Here is a 23,667-nt window from a genome sequence, read left to right as displayed (position 1 = left end):
AGAGCATTGTGTAATCCATTGTATGTTGGTCAACTACTTCGGAACATAAGGCCTGTCCTGGAGGGGTTGACATTCCCAGTGTGATTCTATTAGAGAAAACTGATTTTTCCTTTCTCAGCAGATGTAAGTGACAGTTAAGTTAATATTCTTTAACCTTGTGCCTATGTCCTTTTTCATCCATCCATTCATCCATCCATCCATTCATTTGTTCATTTCTTAAAAAGTATGACAAAAGAAAACATAATAAGACAAAACAAAACTTATCACATAAATATTAGACAAGACAAATCAATAAAAAAAATAGCTCAAGAAAAGGCATTGTATTCAAGGATATTTCCCTCTTTTCTCTTCTATTATATCCAGTGTATCTGGTTTCATGTGTCCTTGATCCACTTGGATTTGAGCTTTTTACAAGGACATAAGAAAGGATCAATTTGCTTACATCATGACCGCCAGTGGTTTGAAAATGCTGCCTTTTTTCCAGTGGAACGTTTGGGCTTCTTTGTCAAATATCAAGTGACCATAGGTATGTGGATTTACTTGTGGGCCTTTACTTCTATTTCATTGATTTATCTACCCATCCCTGTACCAATACCATGCAGGTTTTATCACTATTGCTCTGTAGTACAGCTTGAGGTCAGGGATGTGACTCCCACAGAAATTCTTTTATTGTTGAGAATATTCTTTGCTATCCTGGGATTTTTGTTATCTGACATGAATTTGAGAATTTCTCTTTCTATTTCTGTGAAGAATTGAGTGGGAATTTTGGTGTGGATTGCATTGAATCTATATATTGCTTTTAGTAAGATGGTCATTTTCAGTGTTGTTGTGTGTGTGTGTGGGGGGGGGTGCAGCCAACTTTATTGATGGTATTCAAGACAGTAGGGAGGGCTCCCTAGGTCCCTCCTGTTATTATGAGGGTCTGGGATAGAATTTTGAGGGAGATGCTCAGTGTTGGAGGCTGAGTTGGGATGGAGATTCCTCAGCAACTGACAACCTTTCTTTTGCTCTCAGTATCCTTGCTGGGCTGGGATGGATGGTCCAGTGTTTCTTACTCCTTGGAGAACATGTAGAACATTAGGTCCACCACCCTGTTGCTGTAGCCGTATTCATTGTCATACCAAGAAATGAGCTTTACAAAATTGTCATTGAGAGCAATGCCAGCCCCAGCATCAAAGGTGGAAGAGTGGGAGTTACTGTTGAAGTCGCAGGAGACAACCTGGTCCTCACTGTAGTCCAGGATGCCCTTAGTGGGCTTTCAGATGCCTGCTTCACCACCTTCTAGATGTCATCATACTTGGCAGGTTTCTCCAGGTGGCATGTCAGATCCACAACAGATACATTTGGTGTAGAAACACAGAAGGCCATGTCAGTGAGCTTCCTTTTCAGCTGTAGGATGACCTTCCCCACAGCCTTGGCAGCAGCTGTGGATGCAGGGATGATATCCTGGGCTGCACCACGGCTATCATGCAACAACTTTCCAGAGGGGCCGTCCAAAACCTTCTGCGTGACAATAACGGCATGGACTGTGGTCATGAGCCCTACCACAATGCCAAAGTTGTCGTGGATGACCATAGCAAGGGGGTAAAGCAGTTAGTGGTACAGGATGCATTGCTGACAATCTTGATCGAGTTGTCATATTTTTCATGGTTCACACCCATCACAAACATGTGGCATTGGCTGAAGGGGCAAAGATGATGACTTTTTGGCCCCACCCTTCAAGTGAGCCCCAGTCTTCTCCATGGTGGTTAAGATGCCAGAAGACTCCACGACATATTCAGCACCAGAAACGCCCTCAATTGATGTTAGCGGGATTTAGCTCCTAGAAAATGGGGATGGAATACCCGTTGATGACAAACTTCCCATTCTCAGCCTTGACTGTGCCATTGAATTTACCATGGGTAGGGTCATACTGGAACATGTAGACCATGTAGTTGCAGTCAATGAAGGGGTCACTGATGGCAATAATCTCCACTTTGCCAGATGCAGAGGAAAAGGCGGCCATGGTAACCAGGCACACAATTGCTGATGCCAAAAAGTACTTGGTGACAGGAGCCTGATAAAGCTGTCTCCAGAGAGGCTCTGCCACAGCCTTATCAATGTAGGTGGAGATGCTTGCAGCCAACCATCAGACTAAGCACAGGGACCACAAAAGAGGAGTTAAGGAAGTACTTAAGGAGCTGAAGAGGTTTGCAAGAACAACAATATCAATCAACAAGAACCCCCAGAGCTACCAGGGACTAAATCACCAACCAAAGAATGCACATGGAGGGACACATGGCTCCAGGTGCATATGTAACAGAGGATGGCCTTATCTGGCATCAGTGGGAGGGGAGAACCTTGGTCCTGTGGAGACTAACATGAGTTTGGGGGGAGGAAGAGTGAGTGGGGCAGCACCCTCATAGAAGCAAGGGGGAGAGGAAGGAATGGGGGTTTTGTGGAAAGGAAATCAGGGAGAGTGATAACATTTGAAATGTAAGTAAATAAAATAAACAATAGTTAGAAAACAAATATGGCTATTACAAACAATGCAATGATAATTAAGAAGTGACAGTATCTCTGTACTATTTTGCATTGGGTATGTTTTAGGCATTGTATTAGTTAACTTTCTACTACTGTGAAGAGACATATTAGCCAAGGCAACTTATAAGAACAAAATTAATAATAATCAAACTGAGTGTTAAAATGAATGAAAAAAAGATCTGAAGTTTTCTCTTTTCTTTCTAGGTACAGTGAACCTCACTTTTCTCCTTGTTCCCATACACACATTTATATCAATATTTCACAGCTCTGTTTGATGGCCATCATCCATACCTGAGCTAAATGTATTACTTTAAACATCAGATTTATATTAAAAGTCTCCCTAAGATAGGATTGAAACTTTTAAACAATGTTAGTATACAACAAAGACACATGCTCCACTATGTTCATAGCAGCCTTATTTATAATAGCCAGAAGCTGGAAAGAACCCAGATTCCCTTCAACGGAGCAATGGATACAGAAAATATGATACATCTACACAATGGAGTACTACTCAGCTATCAAAAACAATGACTTCATGAAATTCATAGGCACATGGATGGAATTAGAAAATATCCACACACCTCCTAGAGAGGTGTTTTATAAATATGTAGCTTTTATATAACACTTTGTAAAACCGGTTATTTGGCTGAAAGTGTGTTTGGTGCTTAAGAATGCTTGTTCCTGCAGAGGATCGGGGTTTGATTCCCAGAATTTATGTAGTGGATTGCACCATCCATAACACCAGTTCTAGAAGACCCAACATTGTCTTCTGATCTCCATGGGCCAGCTGAATGCATGTGGTACATAGATATATAGGCAGAAAATACTCATGAATATAAAATTATTTTTAAATCCATTATTACAGAGCAAACTTCAAGGCATGGCCATTTAGTGCTGTAATACAAACATTCAGGAAGCTCTCCTGGACTATATAGTGAATTGAGACAAGCTTGTTTCTCATTGTGAGACTCCGTCCCAAAAGATATTAAGAGAGAGAGCTAGTAGTGCTGGGCAACCTGTTTCTTTTGCCAGTAAACTTAGTGGTAACCTTACAAAAATTTTTAATTTTATCTATTCTTATGTACAACACTACAACAAAAGAGTGTCTTGATGGCTTATTTCATTCTAGGGGTTGACTGGGTTTACCTGCTTAGTTCTTCTTCTAGATATCTCATAAGTTGAGGAAGATCTAGGTTGGCCTGGTAACATTTTGAAACACTATATTTATATTTCTTGCCTGTGGATGTCAAGTAGAGAAAGCATGGAACCTCCTACCTATCTCTGTGCACCTTAATCATGTGACTATATGGCTTTCAGATTCACCAGACTTCCTCTATGGCAACAACCAGCTCCCTGAGTACACATTCCACATGAGGCATACAGAAGCTACACATATGGGCTTTCCTCTTCTCGTCTCAGTAGTCACAGTGGATGGTTTCATCTCTTTTGTATTATGTTTGTTGTGACTGTCAGAAAAATTCAACCTCACTGAGATGAGGAGGTACTGTGTCCCCCATTAGATGGGAGCAATGTCAAATAATTCTTAGATATGGCATTCAGCTAGGACTGGGATACAAATCAGTTTTAGAGCTTTAGCCATCTACTTATAGTGAATGTGTGAGCTTCTAAAGATCCTGATCCTGTCTTTCAGGTATTCTGTTTCATCTGAGTTTCAACGAATCAGTAGGTAGCATCCTTCAGTCAGCTGAAGCAGAACAGTTAGAGTTTCTGATGGCTGAGCTCCCTGTGAAGCAATTTTCCTGCACAAGCAACTTTCTATCACCTGAGGCTTCCTGTGCTTCCTCAGCAGCTGAGGCATCAATTGTCTTGAATTTCACTTCCATTCAAGGCAATAATGTGTTATTGATGAGCAGACATGCAAGGTTGGCATTTAGAAAATCTGCAAGGCCATTGTTTTGTTTCTTCCACCCATTAAACTGATTAGAGAAGATTAAATGTAATATTTGTTTGAGACCAGATGACAGAGGACTTGGCAGACTATACAAATTAGGACTTGAAAATAGTTTTATTCAGTGTCAAATGAAAAAGTGATACACAAAGTGGTGTTTTTATAATTCTACAAACATTTGAGCAGAGCATTTATTGATTATTTTTAAGTTGGCAGCCATTTAAACCCAGCAATTAGTTAAAGACTGTGAATAAGCAAAATCTTAGAGTGCTCCTGTTGGTGCCCTGTGACTAATTTAAATCTTTTAAAAGCCACAGATTCTAACTCTCTAGAGAAACTGCTCAGAGAAATTTGTCAATGCTGATATGCCTAAAACTTAAAAAAAAATTAGAAGCTCCTCTTAGATATGTCTTTTAAGGCTAAAACAATCTAATTATAGGTAAAGTGAGGTTTCCTCTACCTGCTGAAAGCATTTTGTGGATTTTAAAAGCAAATTGAATCTCAGAAACACAGCTAATGTAACTGTAGCATCTGTGGTTCTCATGGAATTATTCAGCCAAAACCAATATATCCCTCAAGGTAAACAGTAAAAATGGGGTGGATGTGAACCCAAGCACCACTGATAAATCATCATTACACAATTTGGTACTTTAAAATTTCATCTTTTTGACCAAGAACATATCATTAAGAACTAAAATTAGTTTACAAGTTTTAAACATCCTATTTTCTGAAGTGGTCCCAACAGATTTGCATCTGATGGTAATGCCTCCTTTCCTAAATTTATACCATTTGACAAACAGGCACTCGTAAGTGACATGTGAAATATAACCACCTGTGCTGCAGAATTATGTTCTTAAATAAAAATGTATGAATACAAAGTTTGCTAAAGAGTTTTGCATTTTGAGCCTTGCATGGAAGTTTAGGATTGTGTCTAAGCATTCTGATATTTCCTTCCATCAAAATGTAAATGTTCTTACAAAGGTTATATCTCCAATGGCTAAAATTGCATGCTTACTGTACTGCTAAACAAATATATATATATTATAAATAATAACCATATATATAAAGTAAAAATAAATATTTTTAAATTAAAATAAAATAATAAATAAACATAAGTTTATGGTGGAATGTTTCCCTCCTCTAAAATGATATTGCCAACTGAAGATCTGTCTTACGTGTACCAAACAAAAAAACAAAAAAAGAAATACCAAAAAAAACACCCAAAAAAGGTTTCACAATCAAGTTCATTTTTTCTTTCATTAAAAATAGATTTTTCTCATATAATATATACTGATTATATTCCCCCTTCCACTCCTCCTAGTTCCTTTCTACCAACCCTCCCATGTAGACCCACTCCCTTGATATCTCTCATAAGAAATAATTAGGCTTTAGGGATAGCAGTCAAACATGACAAAATAAAATTAATACAATTCAGCAAAAACTATCTTACTGAACTTGGACATGACAATACAGCAAGAGGAAAAGGGTTCCAAGAGAAGGCACAAGAATGAGAGACATATTATTTCTCACAGCCAAGAGTTCCGTGAAAATATTAAGGTTATAGCTCTATTGTAGAGGATATGGTGTAGATCCGTGTATGCCCCATTCTTACTGCCTGAATATCTGTGAGCTCATATGCCCCATGCATGTTCATTGTGAGGGGCCTTTTTTACTGGTGTACTCCATCCCCTATGGCTCTTAAAATTTTTCTCTCTTCTGCCATGGTATTCCCTGACTCAGAGAGGAAGGATATATTGAAGACCTCCAATTTAGACTCTTTCCACATAATGTTTGGCTATAGGTCTTTACATTTGTTCCCATCTACTACCAGAGGCAACCTTTGGAATGATGACTGGAGAAGTCACTGATCTTTGAGTATATCAAAATGTCATATTTTATTGTTTTAAAATTTTATAGACCAGTAGTGTTTTTTTTTATCCTATTTCCCTTGTCTATCTAGTTTGTGGTTATTGGATGTACAAGCAATGTTAGGTATGGATTTCTTCACATAGAGTTGGCCTTGAGTCAAGTTAAATATTTGTTGACTACTGCTACAAGTTTTGTGCCACCAGTGCCCCAGCATACTTAGCAGGCAGGATAGATTGTAGGTCAAAGGTTTTGAGCTACGCTGGGGTCCATGTTTCTCTTTAGGTAACCTACAGAGTACCTTTTCACTTCAAAGAGACTAGAATGTAAGGGTGAGGGCTCTATGTAGTCACCAGTTAGACTTGTTCATATTCAAGCTTTTCAGTTTCGTGAGATCCCATTTATTAATTGTTAATCTTAATGCTGGTGCTATCTGTGAGTGAACTGCTCAAAAATTCATTTCCTATGCCAACACATTCAAATCTACTTCCCACTTTCTCATCTATCAGGTTCTGTGCATTTTTTTTACCTTGTGGTTTTTGATCCATTTAAACTTTAGTTTATGGAGTTGATAAATATGACTCTATAAGAATCCTTCTACATAAATATGAGTTTGACCAGCACCATTTGTTGAAGATGCTGGGTTTGTTTGTTTTTTATCCAATTATGTATTTCTGGATTTTCTATAAAAAAATTCAGTGTCCATATAAGTGTAGACTTATGTTTTAGCCTCCAATTTGGTTCCATTGATTGATGTATCTGTTTTGATACTAATATCACGTGGTTTTTTTATTACTATTGCTCTGTTGTGAAACGTAAAGTCAGGGATGCTGGGACATCAATCAGTTTCTTTATTATTCAGGATTGTCTTAGCTATCCTGAGGGTTTCTTTTTTCCATATGAAGTTGATAATTGTCCTTTCAAAGTCTGTAAAAATTGTTTTGGAATTTCAGTGAAATTTCATTTATTCTATAAATTCATTTTGGTAGGATGTCTTTTTTATTATATTGTCCTACCTGTACATGAACATGGGAGATCTTTCCATCTTCTGAAATCTTTTTCAATTTCTTTTTTCTAAGACTTAATGGTGTTATTACACTTGTCTTTTATTTGCTCATTTAATGTTAACTCCCGATATTTTATATTATTTTAGACTTTAAGAAAGATATTTTTCCTTCATTTCTATCTTAATTCAGTTTGTCATTTGTAAATAGAAGGATTGGAAGTTCAAATGAAAATGGCTCCCATGGTCCATAGGGAGTGGCATTGTTAACAGCTGTGGCTTTTTGAAACAGGTGTGAATTTGTTGAAGGAAGCATACCAGTGAGGGGATAGACTTTGAGATTTCAGAATTTAAAGCCAGACCTGACTCAATGTCACTTCTTGTTACCTCCCAGTCCAGACCTGTAATTCTTAGTTAGTTCTCCAGCACCATATCTTCCTGTGTGCTGTCACGATTCCCAACATGATGATAATAGACTAAACCTCTGAATTATACTCCCATTCCAATTAAAAGTGTTTTTTTATAAGACTAGATTATCATGTATGTATTCATGAAATAAAACATTAATTAAGACAAAGGGCTACTGATTCTTTTTGGTTCATCACGTAACAAGCCACTTTGCTGACAGTGTTTATCATCTGAATGAGTTCTCTGGTGGAATTTTTAAGGTCACTTATACACACTATCATAGCATTGGTAAATAATGATACCTTTACTTCTTCCTTTCATATTTGTATTTGCTTGATACCCTTTAGTAATTTCATAGCTCAAATTAAAAATCCAAACACTGTATTAAACTGATATGGAGAGAGTAGAAAAACTTTGTCTTGTCTCTGACTTTAATGGCTTGCTTTGAGTTTCTCTCCATTGATTTTGATGTCAGCTATATGCTTGATATACATTGTGCTTATTATATTCTTCTATGTGCATTGAATTCCTAAACTTTACAGGACTTTTAACATGAAGCAGTATTGGATTTTGCCAAAGGTCTTTTCTGCATCTAATAAGAGGACAATACTTTTTTGTTTTTCAATTTATTTATATAGGGATTATATTTACTGATTTTCATATATTGAAACATCATTGCATCTCTGTGATGATGCTTATTTAACCAAAGATGGTCTTTGTAATTTGTTCTTGCATTTGGTTTGGAAGTATTTAATAAGTAAATTTTCAATTTTGAACATAAGGGAAATTTTTCTATAGTTGTCTCTCTTGTGGAGTCTTTATATGGTCTGTGTATCAGGATAATTATGGTCTCATAAAATGAACACAGCAATGTTCCTCCTGGTTGCCTTTTGTGGAATAATTTAAGAAATGTTGGCATCAACACTTCATTGAAAGTCTGATAGGATTCTTGTCTAAAATATCTGACCTTGGGCTGGGTTTTATGTGTTTCCTTGTTTATTCATTTTTGTGGGGTTTTTTTGGGTGGGGGGGTTGTTGCAGAAGAAAATTTTAATTACCTCTTCTATTTAGTTATTTGTTATATATCTATTTAAATTGTTTATCTCACCTTGACATTACTTTGACAAGTGGTATTTATTGAAAATATTATTAATTTCCTTTAGATTTTCTAATTTGGTAGAGAATGGGTTTTAAAGTATGTCTTTATGAATCTCTGTATTTTCTCCGTGTCTGTTGTTTAGTCTTCCTATTTCTTTCTGATTTTGTTAATTTGGATACTTTCTTTGTGCTTCGTAGATAGTGTTGATAAGGATTTGTCTAACTTGTTGATTTTCTCAAAGAACCAGCTCTTTGTTTAAGTTATGCTTTGTACATTCTCTTTGTTTCTATTTTATTGATTTCAGCCCTCAATTTTCATTATTTCTCGCTGTCTACTCTTTTAGATGGGATTAGTTATTTTTGTCCTAGAGCCTTCAGGTATGTTTTTATGTCGCTACTATGAGATCTCTCTCTCTCTCTCTCTCTCTCTTTCTCTCTCTCTCTCTCTCTCTTTCCATTTACTGCTAAGAACTTTCCTCCACTGTGTCCCATAATTTTGAGTATGCTGTGCATCCATTTGGATTTAACACTAGTAAGTCCTTAATTTCTTTCTTTATTTCTGACCCATTTTTTAAGTTAGTAGAGAATTGTTCAGTTTTCAAGCTTTCTCTTATTTCTGTTGCTGTTGAAGTTCAGATTCAATCCCATGGCAGTTAGAAAGGATACAGAATGTTACTTCAATTTTATTCTGTTTTCTAATACTTGCTTTGTGTTTGAGAGAGAATATGGTTCATTTTAGAGACAGTTTCATGCGGTACTGAGAAGAAGGTAGATTATTTTGTGTTTGGGTGAATTGTTCAGTAAATATCTGTTAGGTGTATTGGTTTATAGTGACAGTTAGCTCCAATAATTCACTGTTTAAAAGATGTGTTCATTGGTGAAAGTGTTGTAATAAAGTACATCACTGTTAGTATGTAAGGGTCAATATTTGATTTAATTGATAATTGTGTTTTCTTTATAATCTTGGATACCCTTGTGTTTGGGATATAAAGATAAATAATTGAAATGTCATTTTGGTGGATTTTTCCATTGACATGTATGTAGTATCCTTCCCCACCTCTTCTAATTATTTGGGGTGAAGTCTATTTTTTTACATATTAAAACGTGTACAGCATCCTCTTTCTTAGGTCCATTTTCTTTGAAAAAAATTTTAACCCTGTACCCAGAGGTAATATCTATCCTTGGTTCAGAAGTATGTTGCGTGAATGCAGCAGAAGGGCCAATCACGTTTTCACACTCACATTAATTGTCTGGGTCTTTTTATTGGGGTATTGAGACCATTGGCATTAAAATATATCAATGACTAATGATTCTTAATTCCTGTTATTATGTTGTTGGTAGTGGTGGTCTGTCTGAGTGGTGATATGTGTGTTTATGTGTGTGTGCATTATATGTGTGTTCTTCCCTTCTTTTGATTTTATTATTGTGATATTATTTATTTCTGTTTATTTATAGGTAGAGTTAGTGTCCTTTGCACTTTTTATACTACCATCTCCTATATTTCGGACTTGTAAGTAAATATTGTCTAAATTTGTATTTATCATTGTTCTCTACTGCTCCATTGGAGTTCCTGCCTGGCTATAGGAGGTGGCCTCCTTTCTATTTTATGAATGCTAGTATATATTCATCTAAAAGATAACTCTTTAGACACGGTTGAATTAAGACCATGGCAATGCTGACATGGTTTGGCACTGTCTGGATGGTCAGTTAATCTAATCTTGTAAAGGGTAAGTGAAAGATTTCTGGTCCAATGTCCTTAAACAATATTGATCATTTACAGAATCTTGTAGGTGATATTACAATCCAATTGTTAACCAGGAGTATGCTGTCCTCTGTGAGGCTTGACTCAGTAGTGAGCTCTCAGATAAAGGCATCCACAGGCAAAAGGTGGCTTTTCAGGAGCGAAATTAAGAGGAAAAAAAAATAAAAACTATGGAAGATGAATTTGATGTATAAGAGGAGAGACTTTATTGCATTGATGACATGAGACTTCATTAATATTTTAGGAGGAAGTTTTATAGGCCCCAAAGGGGATAAGAACTTGTTATCTCAAAAATACATCGATAGTCTTCTGTTTTCCAAACCCTGGATATTGACAAGATTTTTGAAGAAGAATCAATAAGAAAATCAACATTAATTGGTATGCCATACATTCAGTTTATTGTGAGATTATATGTATTTTATTCTAATATACTTTCAAAATTCCAGTGTTAATAAATCTTCAGGAGCAATATATATATATATATATATATATATATATGTATATATATATACATATATATATATATATATACATATATATATTCTGTAAATACTTTCTTTAACGTCAGAAAGGATTAGGAAGGGTTAGGATCTATATCTTGATTGGAGGGTCCTATCTCTGATGGCATAATCTAGACTATTCTCGTGTCATGCCAAAGGGGTGTAACCTTCATATCATGGCTACAAGCTCGGCTGTCAGAAAAGCACTCAAGTGCATTGACTGTAGCTATATTTCTTCTCCTTATGATGAGTATATGAATGAACAGGCTCCCTCAAATCACTTTTTACTCCCTAAAACCTCTAAGGAAGGGATCATTGCCATGGACTAGGGATACATATTAATTATTTTTAAGTGACACTATACTGTTTAAATTTTTACCATGAGGTAAAAATTGAAATTATCCTGAAGGAACACATACTTGCCTTTAGCCTACTTCTTTCCAGAGTCACTTTTATATCTCATTTCACATAGAAGAACACGATGATGTTAAAGAAAAGTTTGACTATACTGCAATGGAAATAACAACTCTGTGCTCATTAGTACTTGGAAACAATGATAGTCGTCTAGTTCCACTTTAAAAAAAAGCAATTTATATTGAATCAATCTTGAAGGCTTTCTCAAGATTAAGAAAACTCTTTTTGAGTACCTTTTTTATTTATTTTTTTATTTTTTTTTTCGGAGCTGGGGACCGAACCCAGGGCCTTGTGCTTGCTAGGCAAGCGCTCTACCACTGAGCTAAATCCCCAAACCCTAGTACCTTTTTTTAAAAACCCCAGATTTTATTCCCCTTCCAGTCCACCTCCCGAGGGTTCCACATCCCATACCTCCTCCCTGCCCCCTCCTCCACTCCTGCCCTGTCTCCACTAGGATGTCCTCACCCCACCTACCTCACGAGACCTCTAAACTTCCTGATATATGCAGCCTGGTTGGTGATCCAGTGTCTAATAGATCACAAGGGTTCAGGTTGAGACTATCGGTCCTTCTATAGGGTTGCGCTCCTCCTTAGCTTCCTCTAGCTTTCCCTAATTCAACCAGAGAGGTCAGTAACTTCTGTTTCTTGGCTTGTTGCACATATCTGCATCTGATTCTTTCAACTGTTTATTCGATCTTCTGGAAAGCAGTCATGGTAGGTCCCTTTTTGTGAACACCCCATAGCTTCAGTAATGATGTCAGGTCTTGGGGCCACCCCTTGAGCTGGAACGCACTTTAGTCCTGATGCTGGATCTGTTTTTCCTCAGGCTCTTCTACATTTCCATCCCTGCATGTCTTTCAGATGGGAAGAAATAGGTCAGAGTTTTGGCTGTGGGATAGCAACCCCATCCCTCACTTCATGACCTGTCTTTCTGCTGCAGGTGGATTCAATAAGTTCCCTCTCCTCAATGTAGGGCCTTTCTTCTAGGGTTTTACTCTCCCATTTGAGTCCTGAGAGTCTCTCACCTTCCAGGTCTTCTTTCTTCTAGACGGTCTTTCCAACCTCCTTCCTCCCAAAGTCACCAATTTCCATTCTTTCTGCTGACCCTCAGGTCTTCAGTCCTCTTACCTCACCCAATACCAGATCATGTTCCCCTTTATTCCCACCCTTTCCTTTCCCTCCCCTGTCATCCCTCCCTACCGCACTGTGGTTGCTTTCTTCTCCCTCCCAAGTGGAACTGAGATGTCCTCAATTCAGCTTGCTCACCTTTTTGAGTTCTGTGAACTGTATCTTGGGTATTCTGTACATTTTTTGAGTACTTTTATTTCTGTATTTCTTTACTCCCAAAGTAATAATCAACTGTTTAAATCACTTTCCTCATGGAGACATGAAATTAATTCCAAAAGGAAACAAATGCTAGCTTACTAAATATATTTCTCTTTAAATACCAGTCCTACTTAATGGTGAAATCATTTGTGCCCTAAGGACGTCAAGAATTCATTATGCCTCTCTTCATTTTGGACATACTTGTAAAATGATGTCTATGTTAACAAACTAATATTACCTCCATTACACACAGCCTAAATCAAAACTGTGGTCCTTCCTGTTCTGTGATTTTTGAAGCAAAAAAAGCAAATATAAAAGAAAAAATTAGTTGACTTTTTGGTTCAAGCAAACATTCTGCCTTTGTGTATAATAAATATACAGAAGCAGAGTGAGAGAAAAGTTCTTATACTAGAAGTGCTATAAGAGACTTAAACCTTTTCTTTTGATGTAACCTTGGTCATGATTATTGTTTCTTATGTCTAATTACAAAACAATATATTATAAAGAATAATTTTCCCCTCTCTTCTTATACATTCTGGATATTATGAAATACTTTGGATAAGGGAGGTTAAAAGTGCTATGGCCTCAGCTTGAGTTAATATATTTTATTTGTAGGGGATAGGACAGAGCAACCAAGAGAGTATTGTTGATACCTTGGTAGAAATTTTCTTTCACCACTCTGTGCCTTTGTGTCCAACAATTGAAGCCCTCAAGGTGTTTTTCCACTATAATAATGTTTTTTTTTCTCATACATGTGTAAAATAGATCAAAGTAAGATAATTTAGCCCAAGGCTATCCTGTAAACTCAGCTAAGTTACAAAAAAACACGTAATTTTTATTAAGTCAATGAAAAGATACAGGAATCTTAAGAAGACCATATAGTTAGTGGCAGACTGACGGACAAGTAAAACCAAGATTTTCAAAGTTTTTATCATTTATTTGTTAATGTAAATTTCAGATAATAAGTTCTAGGAGTTCACAAAAGTATAGAATGGATAGAGTCACCCATGACTTTTCTGTAAATAGACTTCCTCGACATTTTTCTCTAATGAGAATAAACTCAACGTTTATAAATCCAAGTTAGAACATTTTATTGATATACTCTCTCTTATAGCTTCCTGCCTAGTGAGCATCCATTCTTGCATACAAAACAAAAATACTGAAGTAGTTAGATTCAAATTATAGCCCTCCAGGAATATATAGAATATTATAATTATATATCTAGATATTCCTTTGCCCTGAGTAAGGTTTGAATATTTGACTGGCTTACTCTAATAAATGCAACAGAATAAAATACCAGGTCTAGTCTATAGTTACCTTATTGTACTCATACTTTAAGGACTTTATATAATAGGTATGAAGAAATGAGATAACTTTTTCTTGTTCCATATTTCAGTGTAAATGCTTTGAATTCTCTATTTAAGTTGATATTGGCTATGGGCTTGCTGTAATCTACCTTTTTTATATTTAAGGAAGCCTCTCATATCTCTAATTTCTCCAGAAATTTGATCATGAACATATACTGGATATTGCCAAAGGACTTTTCTTCATGTACTGAGATGATCATTTTGTTTTATCTTTCATTTCATTTACATGGTGCATTTGTTTTTAATTTATGTACGTTGACCCATCTTTGCATTTTGAAATGTTCTTTGAAACTTTTGATATGTTCTTTGATTTAGTTTGCAAATATTTTATTGAAAAATTTTGCATTTATGTTCATTAGGACAATTAGTCTTTAATCATCTTTCCTGGTTGAGTCTTTATGAGGTTTTGTATTGGGGTAACTATTCCCTTGCAAATCTAACTGGGTAATGTTCCTTCTATTTTGTATAGTAATTTAAGAAGTATTGGACTTAATTTTTTGTTGAATATCTGGTAGAATTTTGCATTAAAACCATCTGTTCCTGGGCTTGATTTGTCTGGGAGATTTTAATTACTACTTCTTTTTACTATGGGTTATAAGTCTGTTTAAATTGGTTATCTGATCTTGGTTTGACTTAGATATATGGTAAGTATTAAGAAAAGTATACACATTTTTGATTCCTCAATTTGGTTAATTACAGGTTTATAATGTATGGCTTCATGACTTTGTGTCTGTTTTTATGTCCCTCCTTTTATTTTAAAACAAATGGAGATCAATTGGATACATATTACAAAGAAAGAAGTTAAAGCCTTTTTATTTACTGATGATATGATGATAAATATATATCCTATAAAATCCACAACAACAAAAAAAAAGAAGTAAGGAATCACCTAAAGCTGATAAACACTTTGAACAAGGTAGCTGAATTCAAGATTAACTCCCAAAATGTAGACTAAATATATATAATTTTATTTGATATATATCAAATAGACTGAGAAATTAATTTGGGAATCAACACCTTTTACAATAACCCCAAATAACATAAATTAGCTTGGGATATCTCTAACCAAGCAAGTAAAATACTTGAACAATAATATCTTCAAGTCAAAGAGGAAAGAAATTGAACAGGTATCAGATGATGTTAAAATCGTCCATGTTCCTGGATCATTAGAAGTATCATTGTAAAAATGGCCATCCTACAAAAAGGGATCTAGAGAATTAATTGAATCCCAATCAAATTTACAACACTTCTTTAAAGACCTTGTAAAACAATTTTCAGGTTCATGTGCAGAAACAAAACAAGACAACAACAAAAACAACCAAGCATAATAATCATGCTAGAGGAATCAAGATCCCCAATTTCAAATTATACTTCAGACCATATAATAAAAGCAGCATGTTCTTAGAAAGAAAAAAAAAAGATGTCCCAATCAATGTCATAGAATTCAAGACCTGCACACAAATTATGACATGGGTGACAATGTCTCTTGAGGGACATTATTTAATATCTCAAATTTAATATCTCAAATTAAATATAATAATATTCTCTTAATGGATATTTCATATCACATTATAAATAATTTGAGAAATAGAATCAACAAAAAGAAAACATAAATATCTGTGCAAACACATTCTTAAAATTATAAACCTCTCTTTTGTAACTGCTTTCAAGACCTTAGGTGGCACTTAGAACTATCATTCTTTACTTCCTCTTCTTTGTCTTCTCCACCCTCAATGACATTACACTTCAAGTCTTGGATATTTTCCTCAAGGAGTGCCCCTTCCTTCAATCTTGATGGGTTTGTGCTCTTTGGCCATCCTGCCTGTATTAGTTTTCCATTGTAGTTTCCCATTGACTTTAATCATTGACAAGGTAGCACCAAGATATATACTAAAGGAATTCCTTTACCCCAGACATAAACTCTCTTACCTCTATTGTGATGGAGAAATTTAGGTTCCCCTTGGTAATCTGATTCAAGCAACCCTGCTAAAATTTTATTCTTTCTTTAGGCTGTTGGTTTTAGAGTAAAAGAAACTCAAAGTGGCTAGGGGAAAATCTAAGAATTTGATTGGAATGTATTTTGTGGCTTTTGACAGGAGCACTGCCTCCTCTGCAGCCATGTGAACTCAAGGTCGTAGAAACCGGAAGCAAACATTTTTCTCATAAGTAGCTATGGGTGATAATGAGTGGAACTATTTTTTTTTTCTCCTTAAATCTTGACTATATGAGAAACAATACTACCCATTGGACATTAAGCATATATTGCCTTCTGGTGAACCTTGTTCCAGCCCTTCAGAATGTTACTACACATTTGCCACTGTAACTGTGTCTTTAAAAGGACTTTCCACTTTTCTATCAAACCTGATGCTTCAAAATGTGGGGAACATGGAAAGACAATTGGATTCCACTATTGTGAGCCCAGTGTCTGACCTTGCCATCTATAATGTGAATTCTAAGATCAATAGTGTGTAAAATACTGTGACTGTAAAAAAGGCATTTTGTAGCCCACATATTGTGGTTTTAGAAGAACCATTATATATAGGAAAAGCAAATCTGTTGAAGTTCCTTCTCTGCCAAGATGGCAACTTTGTTCATGGGTGCTTAAGGCATTGTTAAAGATGTCTGAGGACAGAGGTTCATTGTCCACAGAATGGGTCATTCTATATACTTTATGAATTAATTCCCTCACAGGTGATGTAATAATTTGTAATAATTTTAATAATTTCACATCCTTTGCCCATTTGGAGAGATTATCCACATACTTTCTCCCCAAATATCTTTCTTGCCTATTTTCCAATCATAGTCTTTCTAAGCCTTTGATTATCCAGCTAGTCCACAGGCTAGAACCCATGAATCATCTAATAATTAAACATCTGGCCATTTTCCCTTCCAAACAAACTGTATGACCACATGTACTGACTGAAATTCTGACAATTATATAGGTTTCTTTTTACTTGGGTTTTTCAGGTTTATCCCAGAAACTGATTGTAACACTGCAGGTGTCTACTTCTGGGTGATGCCAGCATAAGTGCAGAATCATCAGTCAACCAGGGCTTAGTCTTCTCATCCTGTCAGCCTAGCATAGAACATACCACTTGAGTCTGTAACTGCATGATTGACAGAAAATGGCATTGTAATGTAAGTACAAATCACAGGCAACTTCTTTATGTAACTTGCTTGTGTAATTTGGATATCAATGGTTTGATTACATATTTACTACATCCATTTAATAATGGATAGTTCTTTTGCATGTCCTAATTTATGACTCAATATGTCAGATAGCACCCTACTCATAATGGCCAACTGATGCCCTACAGATTACTTTGTGGCCCATTGGAAAATGTTCAGTTTCCACTAAGGTTCAATAGCAAAGAGGTATCACTCAAATGGAAAGTAGCTGTCTGCAGATGATGGTAGAATCTTGTTCCAAAATCCTAAAGTCTATTGTAGGATTCACCAGTACGTGCCTGACAAAGGATATAATCAATGATAGTGTCTATAAATTATACATTAAGTAGCATTAACTCTGCTGGACCAAGTGATAGAGCAGCTTTTGCAGCAGCCTGAACCTGTGAAAAAGACTTCTCCTTTTCCAGGTTCTACACAAAACGCATAATTTTCTAAGTCACTTGGCATATAGGAAGAAACAACATACACAAATGAGGAATGTGCTGTCTCCAGAATCCAAAGGAGTAACTACACATTGGGCTTCCTTCCTGGTGATAGGAGGACCAAGTGCAATAACTTATCCTTAATCTAAGAAACAGTATCACTCCACACCACTGGACTGAGGTAGAAGGTCCTTGAATTTTGGTTGAGTTCATTTTACATAGTCTGATGGGCATATATTTTACCAAAAAGTCCAAAGTGCTTGCTACCTACTTCTTACTTTGTCCAGTCAGTATAATGTCATTCATATAGTGCAACAGTATATTTGGTAGAAGAGAAAGACAATAATGATCCATTCTAAGTTATGACCTATACTAGAGCTAGAGAGTTAATCTATACTTGAGGTAAAATTGTAAAAAGTATACTGCTGGCCTTGTTAACTGAAATTACATGTTTTCTGGTGATTTTTATGAGGTATGAGGTAAAAAGGTCTTTGCTAGATTACCAGCACCATATCATGTATCAGAAAATGTGTTAATCTGCTCAAGTACAGATATCACACCTGGGCAGCTACAACTGGGGTCACTACTTGATTGAGTTTTGATAGTCAGCTGTCAATTCTTCATGTTCCTTCAGTCTCCTATAGTGGACAGATAGGAGAGTTAAAGAATGCTGTGCTAGCGGGGTTGGGGATTTAGCTCAGTGGTAGAGCGCTTGCCTAGCAAGCACAAGGCCCTGGGTTCGGTCCCCAGCTCCGGAGGTTCCTCAGAAAATTGGACATTGAACTGCCTGAGGATCCAGCTATACCTCTCTTGGGCATATACCCAAAAGATGCCCCAACATATAAAAAAGACACGTGCTCCACTATGTTCATCGCAGCCTTATTTATAATAGCCAGAAACTGGAAAGAACCCAGATGCCCTTCAACAGAGGAATGGATACAGAAAATGTGGTACATCTACACAATGGAATATTACTCAGCTATCAAAAACGACTTTATGAAATTCGTAGGCAAATGGTTGGAACTGGAAAATATCATCCTGAGTTAGCTAACCCAATCACAGAAAGACATACGTGGTATGCACTCATTGATAAGTGGCTATTAGCCAAAATGCTTGAATTACCCTAGATGCCTAGAACAAATGAAACTCAAGACGGATGATCAAAATGTGAAGGCTTCACTCCTTTTTTAAAAGGGGAACAAGAATACCCTTGGCAGGGAAGAGAGAGGCAAAGATTAAAACAGAGACTGAAGGAACACCCATTCAGAGCCTGCCCCATATGTGGCCCATACATATACAGCCACCCAATTAGACAAGATGGATGAGGCAAAGAAGTGCAGACCGACAGGAGCCGGATGTAGATCGCTCCTGAGAGACACAGCCAGAATACATCAAATACAGAGGCGAATGCCAGCAGCAAACCACTGAACTGAGAATAGGACCCCCGTTGAAGGAATCAGAGAAAGAACTGGAAGAGCTTGAAGGGGCTTTAGACCCCATATGTACAACAATGCCAAGCAACCAGAGCTTCTAGGGACTAAGCCACTACCTAAAGACTATACATGGACTGACCCTGGACTCTGACCTCATAGGTAGCAATGAATATCCTAGTAAGAGCACCAGTGGAAGGGGAAGCCCTGGGTCCTGCTAAGACTGAACCCCCAGTGAACTAGACTGGTGGGGGGAGGGCGGCAATGGGGGGAGGGTTGGGAGGGGAACACCCATAAGGAAGGGGAGGGGGGAGGGGGATGTTTGCCCGGAAACCGGGAAAGGGAATAACACTCGAAATGTATATAAGAAATACTCAAGTTAATAAAAAAAAAAGGGGGGGGGGAGAAAGAAAAAAAAAGAATGCTGTGCTAGCAACTACCACCCATACATCTTTCAAGTCCTTTATGGTGGCATTGATTTCTGCAATTCTCCAGGAATATGATAATGGTATTGATTCACTATTTTCTTTGGCAGAGGCAACTCTAAAGGCTTACACCTAACCTTTCTAACCATAATACTCTCACTCCACAGATCAGGGAACCAACAGGAGAATTTTGCCAACTTCTAAGTATATCTATCCCAATGGTGTACTCTATAACTGGAGAAATAACCACAGGATGAGCAGCATTGGACATACTATGAGTTGGATTTTAGCCAAAACTCGATTAGATATTTTATTAAGATACTTTCTCATGAAAACCTAGGTGCTTCTTCAACCAAGGGATTTAAGATCTATAAACTGGCTCATCTTGAAATTACTTTGTGTACTGAGATTCCCGTTTGCCAAGGTCCAATCTAGCCTTTCTTTTATTTGAGATTTTTTTTTCACTTACACAAAACAAAAATGTAGGAGGATTCTTATCTATTTCCCGCCTGGAAACACCATAATAGACTGTCAAATACCAAAGGCTACCACTTTGCCATTATGTTACCATTATGGGCAGGCCATTATGAACATTGCTTTGTCTATGCTGTCCATCATAATAGCTATTATTGCCTTTAGTGCCAGTGAAGTGATAGACTTGTTACAGATATTGAAAGAAAGGAGGCAAAGTGTCAGCAACATTCCTTCTTCTAAGTTCTTTATATAACTACCAGCACAAGGTGTGGTCCAGATACAAGATGGATCTTTACCTCAAGAGATTTAGATTAAAGCTTCATTTTACCACCTCAAAGATCTAGATTAGAAGAGTATCTTCCCATTTCAAATTATTTAATGAAGAAAACAATAACACACAGGTGTGTCTAGCTATTTGGATTTTAGTTAATTCCAGATACAGTCAAGCTCAATGCTAGAAATTGCCAGCACTATATTTGAATGTAATCTAGATGAAACTGCTATATAGTATGGGATCAAAATGCTAAGTGTACAAGTATTGTCAATACCATTTGATTACATCCAATTGAGTTGTTGGCCAAATGACCCAGGAGAATTCCCAAACAACTCAGGGTATTTTCTTTCTTTCTTTCTTTCTTTTTCTTTCTTTCTTTCCTTCTTTCTTTCTGTCTGTCTTTCTTTCTCCCTTCCTTCCTTCCTTTCTATTTTTCTTTCTTTCTATTTAACTAATTTAATTTTATTTTTATTGAATATTTTTTATTTACATTTCAAATATTATCCCCTTTCCCCCACCCAACCACCTACTCCTTCTTGCCTCCGCACACTGACATTCCCTTACACTGGGGGATCTATCCTTGACAGAATCAAGGGCTTCTTCTTCCTTTGGTGCCCAACAAGGTCATCCTCTGCTACATATGCAGCTGGAGCCATGGTTCTGTCTATGTGTACTCTTTAGATTGTGGTTTAGACCCTGGGAGGTCTTGTTGGTTGGTATTGCTCTTATGGGGTTAAAAACCCTTCTGCTCCTCAATCCTTTCTCTAACTCCTCCAATGGGGTCCTCATTCTCAGTTCAATGGTTGGTGCAAGCATTCATGTCTGTATTATCATGCTCTGGCAGAGTCTCTCAGAGACAGCTATATCAAGTCTGTCAGCATGCACTCTTTGACACCAGAAATAATGTCTGTGTTGGGTGGCTGATTGTATATGGGCTGGATCCCAAGTTGGGCAGGCTCTACATGCCATTCCTTCAGTCTTTGCTCCAAACTTTGTCTCCATAACTCCTCCTAAGAAGGACTGAAGCATCCACACTTTGGTTGTCTTTCTTCTTGAGCTTCATGTAGTTCTGTGGATTGTATCTTGGTTAATTAAAGCTTTTGGGCTAATATCCACTTATCAATGAGTGCATACCATGTGTGTTTTTCTGTAATTGCGTTACCTCACTCAGGATGGTATTTTCTAGTTCCATGCATTCGTCTATTAATTTCATGAAGTCATTGTTTTTGATAGCAGAATAGTACTCTATTGTGTAGATGTACCACATTTTTTTTATCTATTCCTCTGTTGAAGGACATCTGGGTTCTTTCTAGCTTCTTGTTATTGTAAGTAAGGCTGCTATAAACATAGTGGAGCATGTATCCTTTTTATATTTTGGAGCATCTTTACTTTACTCACCACAAACTGACTACAGGTTCCCATTGCTGAAGACAATATGTATGAAACTCATTAAATGTGGAGAAGTCTAGCTGTTGCTTACATCAATACTTTCCCCTTGTGTACAACAGTCTTTATTATAGGAAGGTGTGTTTGTAAAATATAAAAAAATAAAAAAAGTATCGTTGTCTTTTACCTCCTTAGGTCCAGCACTGTGGTGCCCCAAGATATCTAGGCGGAAACACATTCCAACTCCTTGGGGTCCCAGTGTCTCTTGTGGCCACACACTTTGCTATACTCAAATGGTCACATAAAAGAACAGACAACACAATAATCTTTAACCCAATTAGTAAGATATAATTGCCCACCTAAACATACAAATCCCTGTACCATCTATCTCTTAAGAACATTTGTAACAACCTGTAAAGGTACAGCATAGAATCTTAATGTCACCAGCCATATTATCTTGCCACAGCTTTTCTCCTTCTCCCCTGTCTCTCCTTTCCGTTCTAGTCTCCTCTTCTTTCTTCAATCTTCTCTCCCACCCATCCTTCCTTCTCCTCCAATGACAGGCCTCCTTCTATCCTGTACCTGCCTCGCACCTGTATTTTACAAATTCAAGGGGGAGAAGGTTCTGATGAAGTCACCTGATTCCTGAGGACATGACAAGGCAGCTGTCCTTTGGGCAGTGGAATTAGCATCAAAATACAGATAACTCCAGGGCAAACCACAAGAGGAAGGTAGTCTTACACTACCAATGGAGACATGTAAACACAAATCTAGCTACAAAGGAGAAATATAAACACCAATCCAGACATGCTTGTCCAAAGATGGCACAAATTTTGTGGAAGTAACCATCAATAACTGGTTTGACTCCAGGTCCACCCCACAATATGGAACCCGTACCCTAAACTGTGCAAGGTTCCAAGAATCCTAGACTACATATCTCAGGGCTTAGAATAAAACTAACTGCTACTGCTCTACTAAAAGAATAGATTAATACGATGACTCCAAATGGCATTCTGCTATACTCATAGATCAATGACTCCATCAGCCACAGTGAAGATTTCACTTGCAGCAAATGAGAACACATACAGAGGCACACTGAAGGGCAATATGCAGGAGAAAGACACATCAGAATTCTCAACCTGAATATAATGATTGCATAACATGCCTCACTTCATTACTCTGTGATACTCTTAAAAAGGAAATGGAAAGAACATAAGAGCCAGATAGGATAGGAGGAAATATGATTCTATAACTCAGTTTGATTTTGATTGATGTATATATAAACTCACAGAGACTAAGGCAGCATGCCCAGGCCCCGAGCTTGTCTATAGGTGACATAGAGCTGAATGGAGAAGTGTGCATATGCTCCCATTATTAACCTAAAAACTTTCTCCAACTGCTATCAATTTGAAAATTAAAAGTTAGTTGTTCCATCAGAGTCTCACAGGGAAAACTACTTTTAGTGGTGGTTTCCATGACCACAGTACATGTCCAAGAGAAAATAAACTCAGCATCATCTTTGAAGGTTCCTTGGCTCATAATGTCATATCATAAAAATTTTAAATATTATTTTAATTTTAGCATACATGTACTTATTCATTTCTCTCTTTTTACAATACAGTCCCTTTACCTATATATAATGGCTTCTAGTTCAGTGTTTTTATGGGATTCTAGAGTGCAAATGAGTGGGTCTATGTATCTATATGCTTTGTGTTCCTTTTGGGGGTACTTTTTCTTCCGTTTGCTATTTTGATCCTATTCTCAAGGGTTCATTTGGGTTTTCTTTTATTAACCATTTAGAAGTAATTTGAAATAGTATTTTGTAGTATTTTAAATATAACTAAACATAGAAAGGGAGTGGATCTTGATCGGAAGGCAGGTGAAACGAGGGA

The 23,667-nt window shown here is 36.8% G+C and overlaps 1 pseudogene; it reads right to left on the bottom strand.

Moving 5' to 3' along the window:
• Positions 1–1,051: 1,051 nt before the first annotated feature.
• On the bottom strand, positions 1,052–4,367 carry LOC148005269 (glyceraldehyde-3-phosphate dehydrogenase pseudogene; annotated as a pseudogene).
• Between the last annotated feature and the right edge of the window lie 19,300 nt (positions 4,368–23,667).

The sequence above is a fragment of the Rattus norvegicus genome, chromosome 6 (assembly GCF_021556685.1).
Source record: "Rattus norvegicus strain SHRSP/BbbUtx chromosome 6, alternate assembly SHRSP_T2T, whole genome shotgun sequence".
Taxonomy (NCBI): Eukaryota; Metazoa; Chordata; class Mammalia; order Rodentia; family Muridae; genus Rattus; species Rattus norvegicus.
The sequence above is the reverse complement of the archived record's forward strand: the minus strand, read 5'-3'. Positions and strand labels throughout refer to the sequence as shown.